At 36.0% G+C, this 13,903-nt stretch overlaps 2 long non-coding RNA genes across 2 annotated transcripts; both read right to left on the reverse strand.

The window, feature by feature from the left end:
- Window positions 1–927: 927 nt before the first annotated feature.
- On the reverse strand, window positions 928–2,282 carry LOC308683560. Its single transcript, XR_014029259.1, has 2 exons — window positions 2,022–2,282; window positions 928–1,474 (listed from the first exon to the last, which is right to left on the reverse strand). It is a non-coding gene; the product is annotated as an uncharacterized lncRNA (long non-coding RNA).
- Window positions 2,283–2,459: 177 nt separating this feature from the next.
- LOC308683561 lies at window positions 2,460–3,377 on the reverse strand. The gene is made up of 3 exons (XR_014029260.1): window positions 3,330–3,377; window positions 3,003–3,058; window positions 2,460–2,650 (listed from the first exon to the last, which is right to left on the reverse strand). It is a non-coding gene; the product is annotated as an uncharacterized lncRNA (long non-coding RNA).
- Window positions 3,378–13,903: the final 10,526 nt, after the last annotated feature.

Consider the following 13,903-nt stretch of genomic DNA (forward strand, 5'->3'; position numbering starts at 1 on the left):
GCTAACAATTTAACGTTCTGGGAACGTTCTGGGAACGTTAGTTTTTGGTTCCCAGAACGTTCCCAGAACGTTCCCAAGAACGTTCCCTATTGGTTAGCCAGGAAAGTTTTCTTTACGTTAATAGAACGTTCCCTATAGGTTAGGGGAACGTTCCCGGAACGTTCCCGAAAGGTTCCCAGAACGTTCCCGAAAGGTTCCCGCAAGGTTCTCGTAACGTTCCCGGAAGGTTAGGGGAACGTTCCCGGAACGTTGCCGAAAGGTTCCCAGAACGTTCCCGGAACGTTCTCCTAACGTCTACACATCCTGATATGCCTGTACACAAATTGTAGGTCTACAAACAACATATTCTACATTGTTTATTGTTCAAACACTTAAGAATCCTATGAATATATTATTACAATAAATTGAATTTACAGAAACTATCACTAATAAGTAAATCAATCAGTTTGTATTAAATAAATAAATCAGCACACAATCCATGTTTTTGTTTATTCATTGTTTAATTATCAACCTAAAATAAGTCATTAAAAACAGCGTTAGCAAAATGTATTCAGGAACAGTAATTTACATTTAATATTTCAAACATGAAAATATTTCAAATAAAACTGCACAAACATTTTAATTAAAACGATCTTTTTGCAAACTGTAGCCTATAACTTTGGCTATAAAGTTGAAAAAGTATTCATTTATATACAATATACATGAATGTGCCAATCTTCACTCCGCTCAAAACATTTAAACTCCCAACACCATCTGCAAATTTAACAAGAAAATAAAAAGACAACGCGTTACATGGACACACAATCCCATGCCAAAATTCAAGCCCTGTAATGGCATTAATATTCATCTGGAGCAAATGAAAAGAGTGAGGTGGGATTGTGGATCACAATTGGGATCACAAGCTGTAGGAGATATGAGCACGAGCGCTGCTGGTATCATGTATTTATTCAGATATTTCAGCATCAATGTGTATAGAAAAATTTATATATTTCAAAACACTACATTGCATTTATTTATATTGCACTATTTATTATTTCAGACTACAAATCAAAAAAGGAATGTTTTATATAGGGGTAAGGATACCCATATTAAGCCTCTCTCTCTGAAGTCAAATAAAAAACAGAGAAAATAATATTTAAGTCTAGTGAACTCTGACCTGCGAATTCGCTCTACCTTTTATGTATAAGTCTCACCTCCAATGAAGAATTTGAAAACCTGTAACTGCTGTGTTGTTTATGAGAAAGAAAGTGAAAAAAAGTTTGAAACTGCTATCAATTTTTTTTTTTTAATCTCTGTGACTTTACACCTACAAATTCCACTGTCACAGGTGCTCAGTTTTGCTATAATGAAACCCTCACAGAACATGGTAATAATCAGCCATCCATGCAAAAGCAAAGGTCGGTGTAGTTTACAGGTGCATCTGTCCAGGCCAACATCTGATGCCTTGATGCCTTCCGCTGGGATCCCAGAAAACCTGAAATAAAAAAATAGTACAGTTCAAAATCTATCATACATACATCTCATCTGGTATCACAAATTATCATTCCAGGTTCACTTTAAGATATGCTCAATATTAGTGCTGCACAATATTGAAAAATTTAGAGTTTATTTAGAGATATCAGCCGTATGGTTTAGTGCATGCGCTAACGGCTCCAGGTTTGTATCTGGTAAATTACCCCACTAATAATGCCCAGAATGGTACCAAACTACTACAGTAGTACAAATAGGTTCTGTACTCATTAAACGAGGCATTGGAAAGTTTGTAAGTACATCAGGAGTTTATTTAAATAACACTTGCCTGACGGCGAATGCTACTGCTGATGTTGACGTCACTTTATGAGTACAGAACCTATTTGTACTACTCATTTTCCCCGACATAGAGCAGACCGGCACACAACAAAAACTGCTGTTCGGATGTTCCCTTTTCTGATATTTTAGCCTTCGTGACATTTTAATTAAAACAGAAGTAAGAATTTTAGTGTAATAAGCAAAAATTAACAGTAAACTCAGAGATCACCTACCGCTGCAGATGTGTACGGAAGTGAAAAGCGGAAATGCTTAGACCTCTTTCCGGTTCAACCGCTGGGCGCTCCGCATAACCTCTATTGGGGGGATTTTGTAGAGGAGTGAACCTGCATAGAAAATTACAATAGATAACAAGCATAGATAAATACAATAGAAGAAAAACACAGTTGAAATAAGCAGTGCATTATGTTTTTCAGTTAAATCTAACTTATCAGGTACAGAAATTGATTTATCAAAATGTAAAATAAGTCTTCAGTGTAAAAATAAAATAACTATAAAATTAATGTATCTTTGCTAAAGCTACAAGTCATTCTCTCTTTTGATGTTTGATCACCATTGGCGACACAAACAGCTGCGGGTACGTTAGGCTGCTGTCCCTTTAAGACGAATGCGCAGAACTAATATAAATGACACGCATCCGTTTTCTTTCTGTTTAAAACACAAGACAAGAGGAAACTCGCCATTTTGACTTCATTTTGCGTGCACGTGTCTGTTTAAGCTAAAAAAAAAAAAGTGAAAGAGAACTGAATTCGGCTAAACTCACCTTCTTCATCTACTGACTGTGGATGGCATCAAGGTCTTGTCCTGAAGAATACAGGGCCAAACAATAGGGATTTTATCTCATCTGGTAACAAGAGCAAAGCCATAACTTTAAGAACTCTAATGATATATTTACCCCCTGATATTGCATTGGGGATATCAATTCAAACATTTTTAAAGGCTAAGAGTATGAGCCACAGCTGCCCAAGATATCTAGGGGTTGCAAATTAGTCATGGCTATAAACCTGTATGCATGGCATCTACTTTGTATTTTTTATAAAGCAATGTTCTATGCATTTGTCCCTGTCAAATAAACATTAAATAAATAAATCTGTGAAAAATAACTGCCTAAAGTTGTCGACCCCCTGAACCGCATTTAAAAGTACAAAGAATTTCAGTATTGATCAATAAAAAATAAAAAAAAAATACATAAATACCTTTGAGTTGGACAGTATGTTGTCAGTCTCATTGGCCAACATAATTCAAAACAGACCTAAAGAAATAAAATAAAATATAGTAATCATCAGGATATCATGTTATCATAATAGTTAAATGAATTATTATAACTATGACCATTATAATATTGTATTAGTCGCCTATTATTTAGCTGATTATTTAGCTTACAGGCTTCTCAAGGACAATCTCACTGAAAAAACTTGGGGTTAATGATTTTAAAATGTGAGACTTATTTCAAAAGCATAAATCTTACAGACCCCAAACCTTTGGACAGCAGTGCACTGCATGTTTGAGGTGGTTTTGCTTACTAGTCATATGGTTCATAGAGATTTTCTTGGACAGGGAGTGCAGCAGGCCATCACAACATGATGATCTAGGAACATAACATGCTGTTTGTCACAGAGCCAAAAATATTACATGTGATAGGTTTATTACAAGGAACCAAGCTAGAACAGAGGTGAAATGCAGAAAAGATAAATATATACAAATCTTAAGATAATATATTGTGAAATAAATGCATATGGAATTATCATCATGATTAAACAATAACTCACCCCTTGTTGTAGAGTTTTATTTTTTCTCTCGCTATTCTGAAATCACATTTTAGCAATATTGGTAAGTAACGTCACTGATTAAGTTAACAATACAGTGCATTCTTTTTGGTTAGCCTAAATAAATTAGCTTACTTCCCATTGACAAATTACCAGCAAAACTATCAAAAACTGTTATCTACACTAAATATGTGTTTAAAAACCCAAACTTTCATAAATAAGACCTCAACTTAACGTAACTTAGGCCTAACGTTGTCTTTTGAAACCGGTTAGCTAGCGTAGATGCTAACGGACTTTTTCAAAGACATAAAACCATTTCTTTAAAATAAATATTTAACAGAAGCGTGTCAATTACACGTAAGAAATGTGTCAGGGGCGTTTGTGTGTATTATTTGTGAGATTTTGTTGTCTAAACTTACCTGAAAGCAGTGAAACCAACAGCGAGAGACGGGAGTTTTGTTGTTTGTCAGTTGTCGATGACGTTTCCATCTGCTCTCGAGCAGCGCACGTGCTCCAGTGTTTGATCACGCGCATGCGCATTAAAACACTTCAAAGTCATGCAGCATTTAAATAAACATATAGAATTAAAATATAACATAATTTAAAATATCATTAATAAAAAGTTATTGCGAATAGATCTGAACGTTGTTGGTTATCTTATAACCTTAGGGGACCGTACTGACGACGTTGTCAGTTGGTAATCTGCCTGTTAATAGTAGGCTAAGTGATATTAAAATAATAACCTGCAGAGAACGTTCCCAGAACGTTCTCTTTAGGTTATACAAATAAAACCTAAAACCTGCAAGGAAACGTTCTGGGAAGGTTCTCTTTAGGTTATAAAAATTAAACCTAAAAATAACCTGCAGGGAACGTTCTGGGAAGGTTCTCTTTAGGTTATTAAATAACAACCTGCAGGGAACGTTCCCAGAACGTTCTCTTTAGGTTATAAATTTAAACCTAAAAATAACCTACAGGGAACGTTCTGGGAACGTTCCCTTAAAGTTATAAAAATAGATCCTAAAAATAACCTACAGGGAATGTTCCCAGAACGTTCTCTTTAGGTTATAAATTTAAACCTAAAAATAACCTACAGGGAACGTTCTGGGAACGTTCCCTTAAAGTTATAAAAATATATCCAAAAAATAACCTACAGGGAATGTTCCCAGAACGTTCTCTTTAGGTTATAAATTTAAACCTAAAAATAACCTACAGGGAACGTTCTGGGAACGTTCCCTTAATGTTATAAACAAAGATCCTAAAAATAACCTACAGGGAACGTTCCCAGAACGTTCTTGTTTGGTTCCCAAAAAAATAACCAAATGGGAACCAAACGGGAACGTTAGGGGAACGTTCTGTGTTTGCTGGGTACAAACAACTATTGCGAAGGAACGATTTACAAAACAACGATTGTATAGTTTTTAATTTTTTTTTAATAAATTTTGCATTCTATTTTGGCTTTCTCGTGTGTCCCTATTTTTGTTGTGTCACTTTTGAGCCACGGGGCGAAACGGGTAGCCTACGGATTGAAAAACCAAAGCAACTGTACGGTTTACAAATCTGAGCACAGCTGAGACTTTTTCTCTTGTAGCCTACTTTTGGCGTAGGATATTTATTTCCGTCAAGGTCAGACTGTGATGTCAAATCCTATTCCCAGGAATGAGTGATGCGCTTTCCGCTTTTAAAGTTTTATAAAATAAGTAAGATATGGCTTGAATGGTTTAAAAGCATTAGCAAGAATAAAAGCGCATCATATAATGTAGGCCTATATAATATTTGCAGTAAAAGCTTGAAATATAAATTCTCAGAAAATGCATTTAATATTGAAACTGTTTATATATTCTCCCTTAATAAAGGAGTCCAGACATTAGAAAAATACCAGTCTACACATGCGTTTTATATTTAATATGAGGGAAAAAGGGTACACATGCCGTGGATGTGACACAAAAAAATCTTTAACCTTTAGGTAGCAAAATATTTTTTTGTAATTCTGTGAATTACACTGCGCAAACCAAAATACTACCCACCGGATGAAGAAGGGTCGGCTCTCCACAGAACATAACATATTCATTTTATTTTATTTTTCATGTTCGCATTTATGAGGAAAAAACAATGTTACGGACGGGACAGTTCTCCGTTACGGACATGGCCGCTCTGAAAGCGGCACTAAAAGACTGTTTAAAACTTTCACTGAGACCTCAAACAGAAAGCACAAAGCCTTTCTTTAAAATGAATTTTGTTTTGTATTAATGATATCTTAATTTTAATCAATGTTTCATCAACCAATTGCCAGGATTTTAATTAAGAAGTAAATATAGCAGACAATAGATAAACACGACACTGAGGCGCCGGCGCGTGAACTGGAGCTCATCTCACCGAAACTCAGCGTAAGGTAGCCTACTTGCCTGACAGACCTGAGAAATATCTATAGAAAGCTTGAAATGTCTTATTTTAAACAGAACAATTCAAAACGAAAGAAAACAGACTGCTGCTTGTGTAATCCGTATGAAATGTGCATTTCTCTCAGGCGAGTTCACTACTGCGAAGATCGCGAGTCAGCATCGTCAACTTCATCTATGCAGGGCACTGACACAGAAAACACTTGTTTATTACAGTTTTTTTTATTCACTTTGGTACTATTTTCACAAGTTAGGTGTACATTTTCCAAACTCTTAGTGCTAATATCACAACAGATCATCAAAAGTGCACTTTTTTCAAACATTTCATTATGTTTTCAATTACAGTTTTTTTCAGTCGCTAACAAGCGTTTGTCCAATCAGTGTTCACATTTTCAAAACTCTAAACACAATTAGCACAGCATCGGTCTTTTGTGGCCATACCATTCACACATTTCTTGTCGTTTTCACACAATATGCAGTCAGTGAACACATTTCCATAATGCTTACATTTTCTTAACAGACAAGCTATACCTCCCAACAAAATGATGGATTGTTTTTGTAGTATTTACAAATGTTAACACACAACATCCCACAATAGCAAAAACAATATTCCAAACCTTAGATAGGCTACAGTATGGACTGCATTTATTTATTTACCATTTACATTAACTTTTACCATTTTTGTAAATTTCATGATTTTAGCAAAATGTGATTTTGATTGCTAGCAAAATGTGTTGCTTTTGAACAATGTCATGAAGAAACAAGCTTTTCGAGTCCATATGCATCTTCCTGGAGTAATGATGCTGAAAATTCAGCTTTTCATCACAGGAATAAATTACATTTTACACAATTTATTACATGACATACATATTTTTAAACAGAAATCAGTTATTTCAAATTATACTAATATTTCACAATATGAAAGTTTATAAAAACCTCTGCTTCTGCAATGATATCAGTTCAAAAACAATATATCAGTGAGAGAGTCAAGGAGCTACAACGACAATATGTCCAGGTATAGTGTACTGTATATTCAATTCAATGTCCAGTTCTATAAGCTTTGCACTTTGCAAGTAATAGGCAATAGGTTACAGTATAGTATACAGTAATGACATGATTTACATAAACTTTGTTTTGAGAGTTATGGAATTGGAGGCCAGCCATGCCCCTCATGAATTCATATACATAGATGAGGCAGGATTCAATCTGGCCAAATGGCGTCAACCTGGACAAAATGTAATGTGAAGGTGGAAGGTTTATGACCATCAGCCACATGACCAGATGTCCCTCCTTGAAGCCATGGATGCTGGCTCCAAGGGTGGATCCGACATACCAAGCAGTTTTATCCCAGGTGCATCACCTTGGATGATATCAGATGTGATCTTGATGAAAACATGTGGCTTAACCCTAAAGATCGCAGAGATTAGATACAGTAATTTTGTGGGGGGTTTTGTGGGTGTGTTTTTTTGTTCAGAATGATCTTGTGTGTTTCATGGATATTTTGTTCACTGTAAGCAATACTGTAAAACTTTTTCTGTTCTATCAAACCGTGTTTCTACTGTACCTCCTGTAGTAAACAGTAAAGGAATAAAAAATGATTTGCTTTTTACTGGAATGCTTATGAATGTGAACAGTACTGTACATGTGGACAGTTCCCAACCAAGAAATTTAGTGTAAAAAACGGTGGATTGCATATTTTGCATGCAAATACCTGTAAAACTGAAACATAAAAGTCTATGCAGTTTTAGTAATGTCAACAATAGCCAGGATTTTGAAACCTGGTGTACTTTGATTGACTGCATGTACCTTGTGAAGTGAAAACAAGTGTTATTCTTTGACAGAAAAATTTCATTTTGAGTCAGATTTCCAGTGTTTTGGTAAAGTTAGTGTGTGCAGAGAAACATGTGTTCTGTTTTGAAATGAAGAGTTAGTATATATTTAACTAAATGTGTTTTTGAGAAGACAATTAACCATTTGGCCAATTGTGTTTTGTAGGTGTGAGTCTGTGTTAAGAGTTTAGAAAAAGTATCTGAAGTATGGGTAAGTGCTTGTTAGCGATTGAAAAAAACTGTAATACACAAAATCACAAAGTATCCTTTCCACAACACAAAATAAGTGTTTCATCTACATAAATGTTTCATTCACAGTAACTGCCTTTCATAAAGCTCTTACTACCAAACTTTTGATTTGCATCTCTTCTTGTTCAGTTTAATACATTTGTGTATTATTTAATCCAACTGATCTTAATGGTTAATCAATGAATCATTTGGTACACCTATAGATTTCAATAGATATTGATTCTATACAGTTTCTATAGAACTTGTTTGCAATTTCTGATATGGAAAACCAAATGTAATGAATTATTTTTACATAAGTGATTTATAGATAATAACCTCCATCATGTTCAAAGAGTGTGAACACGCATGTGTGTGTGTGTGTGTGTGTGTGTGTGTGTGTGTGTGTGTGTGTGTGTGTGTGTGTGTGTGTGTGTGTGTGTGTGTGTGAGAGAGAGAGAAAGATACTGAGAAATTTGCCATTTGTGCAAATACTGTAAAGCAGTATAGAGTATAAGGGAGAGGAGACAGTCAATGACTGTAAAACATCAGATTGATCAGAGATGCATCAGTAGAAGGGAGACAGACGGCATCAAATACAGCATTTTACATTACAGTATGTACGCCATGTGATACTGTAAACATGGTAGAGACATGGTAGTTAGATTACTGTAACTCAACCTTCATCTATAAAGGTCCACTACAGTATATTCATTATATTCAATTAATTCAGCAACAACGGTGATTTGAAACATGTATCTTGCATTGTTTGCTGTTGAATGAGCTGATTGTTAAAAGTACTAAATGGAAAGAAGATCACACTGTTGTGTTTCTGTGATTAAACCAAATGTTCTCATTACATATTACAATAATCTTGTGTTTGAAACGATGATTATGTGGACTGAAAACATGTGCAACTGACTGAAAGCATTACATCAGGTTTTGAAAGAATGACTAGCTGTGTTACAAGTGTGATCAGTTTGGATTTTTGTACTAAGAGTTTTGAAAATGTACACCTTACTTGTGAAAATAGTACCAAAGCGAATAAAAAAAACTGTAAGTAAAGTACAGATAGGTACAACTACGTGAAAAATGTAGCCTACTTCAGTAAAGTAAACTCAATTTCTCCATTTCTTTGCACAAAACTCTCCAGAAAATGCCATTTAATGGTTTATTTAAAAAAAAAACATTCCCGGGGGGCATACCCCCGGACCCCCTTAGGGAGAGCCACCCCCCCACCCCCCCACACATAATAAATCCCAATTTAACCCCTGTAGGCCATATAGCCTATATAACACACACACGTTTTTTTTTGTTTGTTTTTTAATCTAGCAGTGGTTTTGTATATTGGTTTCAAACATCTAGTTGGTTGAATCCCAGTTTTTCTCAGTCGCTTTGGTGCATTTCTCACATCACTATTTACATTTGCACAACAGTTAGTTCAACCTCCACAACATTTAGTCATTTGTGCACATCATAGTAGCAGTTTCTCATTCCTTCCAACAAATTGCAAATGCTTTTGGACATGCATCAATTGCTTTCATATAACTCTCTGCTGTTTTATTACATTATCATTTGCTTATGTCATGTCAGTCAAAATTAACTAAACTTGTGAATGCTGAATAGTCATTCCATATAAAACTAATAGTACTAATTTCATTGCTTGAGTCATTACATACAAAAATGTTGAACTAGTTGTCAAAATCTGTCATTTAAAAAAAAAAAAAAAATCCTGAAAAAGTCTCCTAAATTGAACAATTTGCAATTGAGCAAGAGATGATATTCGCTGTGATGTAGATTAAATTATGTGACCAGACAGAGAGGAACGTCTGGGTGTGCATGAATGATTACAGTCCAATGTATGTTGTATATTCAGTTCCAATACAGTATATAGGCCTACTGTAATATTGTGTACAGTTGTGCACAGCTCTACCCAAAGAGAGTTTATGTTTGTTGTAAATAATGGTGTATTTTTTCATTTGCACAATGCTGTGAAAGAATTAGAATTGCAAAGAGCATATGCAGTAAAAATGTGAAACATACATATTCAGTGTCTTGTACTCAGTTACCTCATACAGTTTTTCTCAATCGATTTGGTACATTTCTCCAAACTCAGGTAACTGCTCTCAAAACAGGTAACACAGTGATCTGTACACTTTGTAATTGTCCTAAACAGATAGTAAATGCTCCTTCATTTCATACAAATTACAAATCAAAAGCATAATTTTCTCAAAACACTGTGCACAAAATTCCCTAATGTTATCACAGCAGTTCATACAGCCAACCAAATCTTTAATATATCAGGAAAAACATTTGCAACTTTTTCATTGGTCTTCACAAAGATCACAAGCATTTTTGTACCATTTTCAAAACACAACAAACAAAACTCTGTGAATTGAAAAATAGTCAGTTGCACACATTATGTCCTCAATTAACCCAAAATTGATATCTGATGAGTTAGTAATCCACTTAACACAGAAAAAGCCAATTTCCTAATTGTTCACACAGCTGTCTTAATTACAACAACTACAAAAGGGGAAGAGAAAAACAACAAAGAAGATGAATGTGGAGAAAAGACAATAAAAAAGAAGAAAAATGAGCAGTGGAAATGGAAGAGGTGTAAGAGTGAGAGGTGGTGGACAGGGTAGAGGGAGAAGAAGAGGAAGAGGAGATGGAGAAAGAGCAAGAAGAGCTGAAGATGTAGGAGAAAGAGCAAGAAGAGCTGAAGATGTAAGAGAACGAGAAAGAAGAGCTGAAGATGTAGGAGAAAGAAGAGCTGAGGATGTAGGAGAAAGAGAAGGAAGAGTTGAGGATGTAGGAAGAGGAGAAAGAGGAGCTGAGGATGTAGGAAGAGGAGAAGATGGAGGAGTAGAGGGAGAAGAGATGGATAGATTGGAGGGCAATGGTATAGTGGAAAGAGAAAGAGTAAGAAGAGATGGACCGAGAGGAAGAGGAGGGCAAGGTGTTAGAGGAGGGGAAGGTGTTAGAGGAGGGCAAGGTGTTAGAGGAGAGCAAGGTGTTAGAGGAGGGGAAGGTGTTAGAGGAGGGCAAGGTGTTAGAGGAGGGGAAGGTGTTAGAGGAGGGCAAGGTGTTAGAGGAGGGCAAGGTGTTAGAGGAGGGCAAGGTGTTAGAGGAGGGCAAGGTGTTAGAGGAGGGGAAGGTGTTAGAGGAGGGGAAGGTGTTAGAGGAGGGCAAGGTGTTAGAGGAGGGCAAGGTGTTAGAGGAGGGGGCAAGGTGTTAGAGGAGGGCAAGGTGTTAGAGGAGGGAGAAGAGGTAGAAGGATAGGGTACACACGTGTTTCAAATGAAATCAGAGCCACACTTATTGACCATGTCATAAATCATGGTCTCTCACTGAGAGAAGCTGGGCAGAGAGTTCAGCCCAATATAAACAGATCCACAGTGGCTTCAATTATCCGCACATTTCAGAGGGAAAACCGGTAAGTAACAATATCATTCAACTTCTACAATGAGAGTCCATGTAGTCTTGTTTGACACGGGTCTAGATTTCTACAGTAAATGTTCCTGCTTGTCCAAACATTTTTCAGAATTGAAGTTCGAGAACATTCAGGTGGACGAACAAGACTTTTTTTCAATTGAACAAGAGCATGCCATTGTTGACATGGTGGTCCAGAACAACACCCTTCGCCTCAGAGAAATTCAGCAAAGAATAACAGAGGATAATCAACTGTTCCTCAATATCCACCAATGCAGTCTCTCCACAATTGATCGTGTTCTAAGGAGAAATGCAATCTGAATGAAGCAAGTATACAAAGTGCCCTTTGAGAGGAACTCTGAGTGGAGGAGTTGCGATTCCAGTTTGTTCAAGTATGTGCAACCCAATTACTGCACTTTTACTGTCAACACAAAGATATATTTTTCCTGAATTTTAAGTGTCCATAAACTATTCCATGCTACTGTAAGTGAAAAGATTTGATTGCACATTGAAAAGAACATTGATTGCAGTCAATACCACTGTGAAACTGTTGCTGAAGTTTGAGTTCACACTTTGAAGCAGCAACATAGATATGCCTCCATTACTGTAAAACACTAACTTACTGTATTGTACCTTGTGTTCTTTTTACTCTAGAGAATCTTGGAGTTGGATAGCAGTGCAACTCATTATGAGTACCTGTATATTGATGAAGCAGGTTTCAATCTTCACAAAAAAGGAGAAGAGGGAGAAATGTGATTGGCCATCGTGCTACAGTCAATGTCCCTGGACAACGAGGAGGCAACATCACTCTCTGTGCCACGATTTCTACAACTGGTGTTGTGGCACACAATGCTGTCTTGGGACCATACTACACAGCAAGGCTCCTACATTTTTTAAACCTCCTCAATGAAATCCTATTTCCACAGGGTGATCAGGAGCAAATGGTGCGGAATTTTTTAGTTGTTTGGGACAATGTCCAATTCCACCATTCACCACTGGTGCGAGAGTGGTTTGAGAATCACCCACATTTCAGGATGGTGTTCCTTCCACCATATTCTCCTTTCCTGAATCCAATTGAGGAATTCTTCTCCTCTTGGAGATGGAAAGTACATGATCGCAACCCTTACAACCAAGTAAGTCTTCTTCAAGTGATGGAAGAGGCCTGTGGAGATATTGGGGCACAAGCATGTCAAGGATGGATACAGCATTCAAGGCGTTTTTTCCCACGATGCATGACTCGTGAAAATATTTTTTGTGATGTTGATGAAATTCTCTGGCCAGATGTAATTGAGAGGCATGATCAATAAATTAATTGATTCAATTAATGCGTTTTTTTTTTTTTTTTTACCTATGTACTTATTTGCATTAAAAAAGAAATTGTGCGGTGACAACTCATTGTTATGCACCTGAACTCCTCGTTAAATAACTTGATGAAAAACATGTATTTTTAATTATTTCTTTGTGTATCTTTTGCTGAATTTGTTATCAAATCAACAGAGAACACACTTTTAGTTTTGATGTTAATATTGAATTTTAATAAATGTATTACTAGAATAAAATGCTGTGTTTCATTGTGCAGTGAATACTTAACTGTTTCGTCAACATAAGAGTGCATTTAGTTTGCTGTGTTAACTGTTTTGAGAGCTGTTACCTGAGTTTGGAGAAATGTACCAAATCGATTGAGAAAAACTGTAAATAAAGTAATGTGTAACTTTACTGTATTTTTTCAAATGGCTGTGCAAATAGTATTTAGTGCTGTCTTGAGCATTTTCAGGTAGTGTCACCAAGATCTGACTTGATGACACTGACACTTTCATTGACATAAATACTTGCTTTTGAGGAATGAGCTGTCCATTTTGAGCAAGTGACACGCTTTTGCAGGTTATCAACTAGGTTTTGCAGTTTGTAATAATTGTTTTGAGAACTGCATTAACTGTTGTGCAAATGTAAATAGTGTTATGAGAAATGCACCAAAGCGACTGAGAAAAACTGTAAATTAGCATATTTTTTGTGTGAATTCTGTCCTCCATACTAAAATTACAGTATCTTGAAATAGCTGACCAAATGAACAATTAAACCAAACGGGCAGCATTCAGACAAGAGTCAACTATGCAATGAAGGAACATTGTAAATGAAAGGCTAAACTATTTTCTTTAGACACATTTTTTTTTTTTTTTTGCTAAATTAATGTCAAGTTGAGACAACTTGTCTTATGCTAAGTTGTTTTATACATTTACATTTATGCATTTGGCTGAAGCATTTATTCAAAGCAAGATAGACAGATAGATAGATAGATAGATAGATAGATAGATAGATAGATAGATAGATAGATAGATAGATAGATAGATAGATAGATAGATGAATGGATGGATGGATGAATAGGTTAGGGTAGTTGCAAAGTTACTTATAGTCAGTAGAATGTCTGTTGGGGAGCATCGCAATAAAG

This window comes from Scardinius erythrophthalmus (assembly GCF_964197995.2).
Source record: "Scardinius erythrophthalmus genome assembly, chromosome: 23".
NCBI lineage: Eukaryota > Metazoa > Chordata > Actinopteri > Cypriniformes > Leuciscidae > Scardinius > Scardinius erythrophthalmus.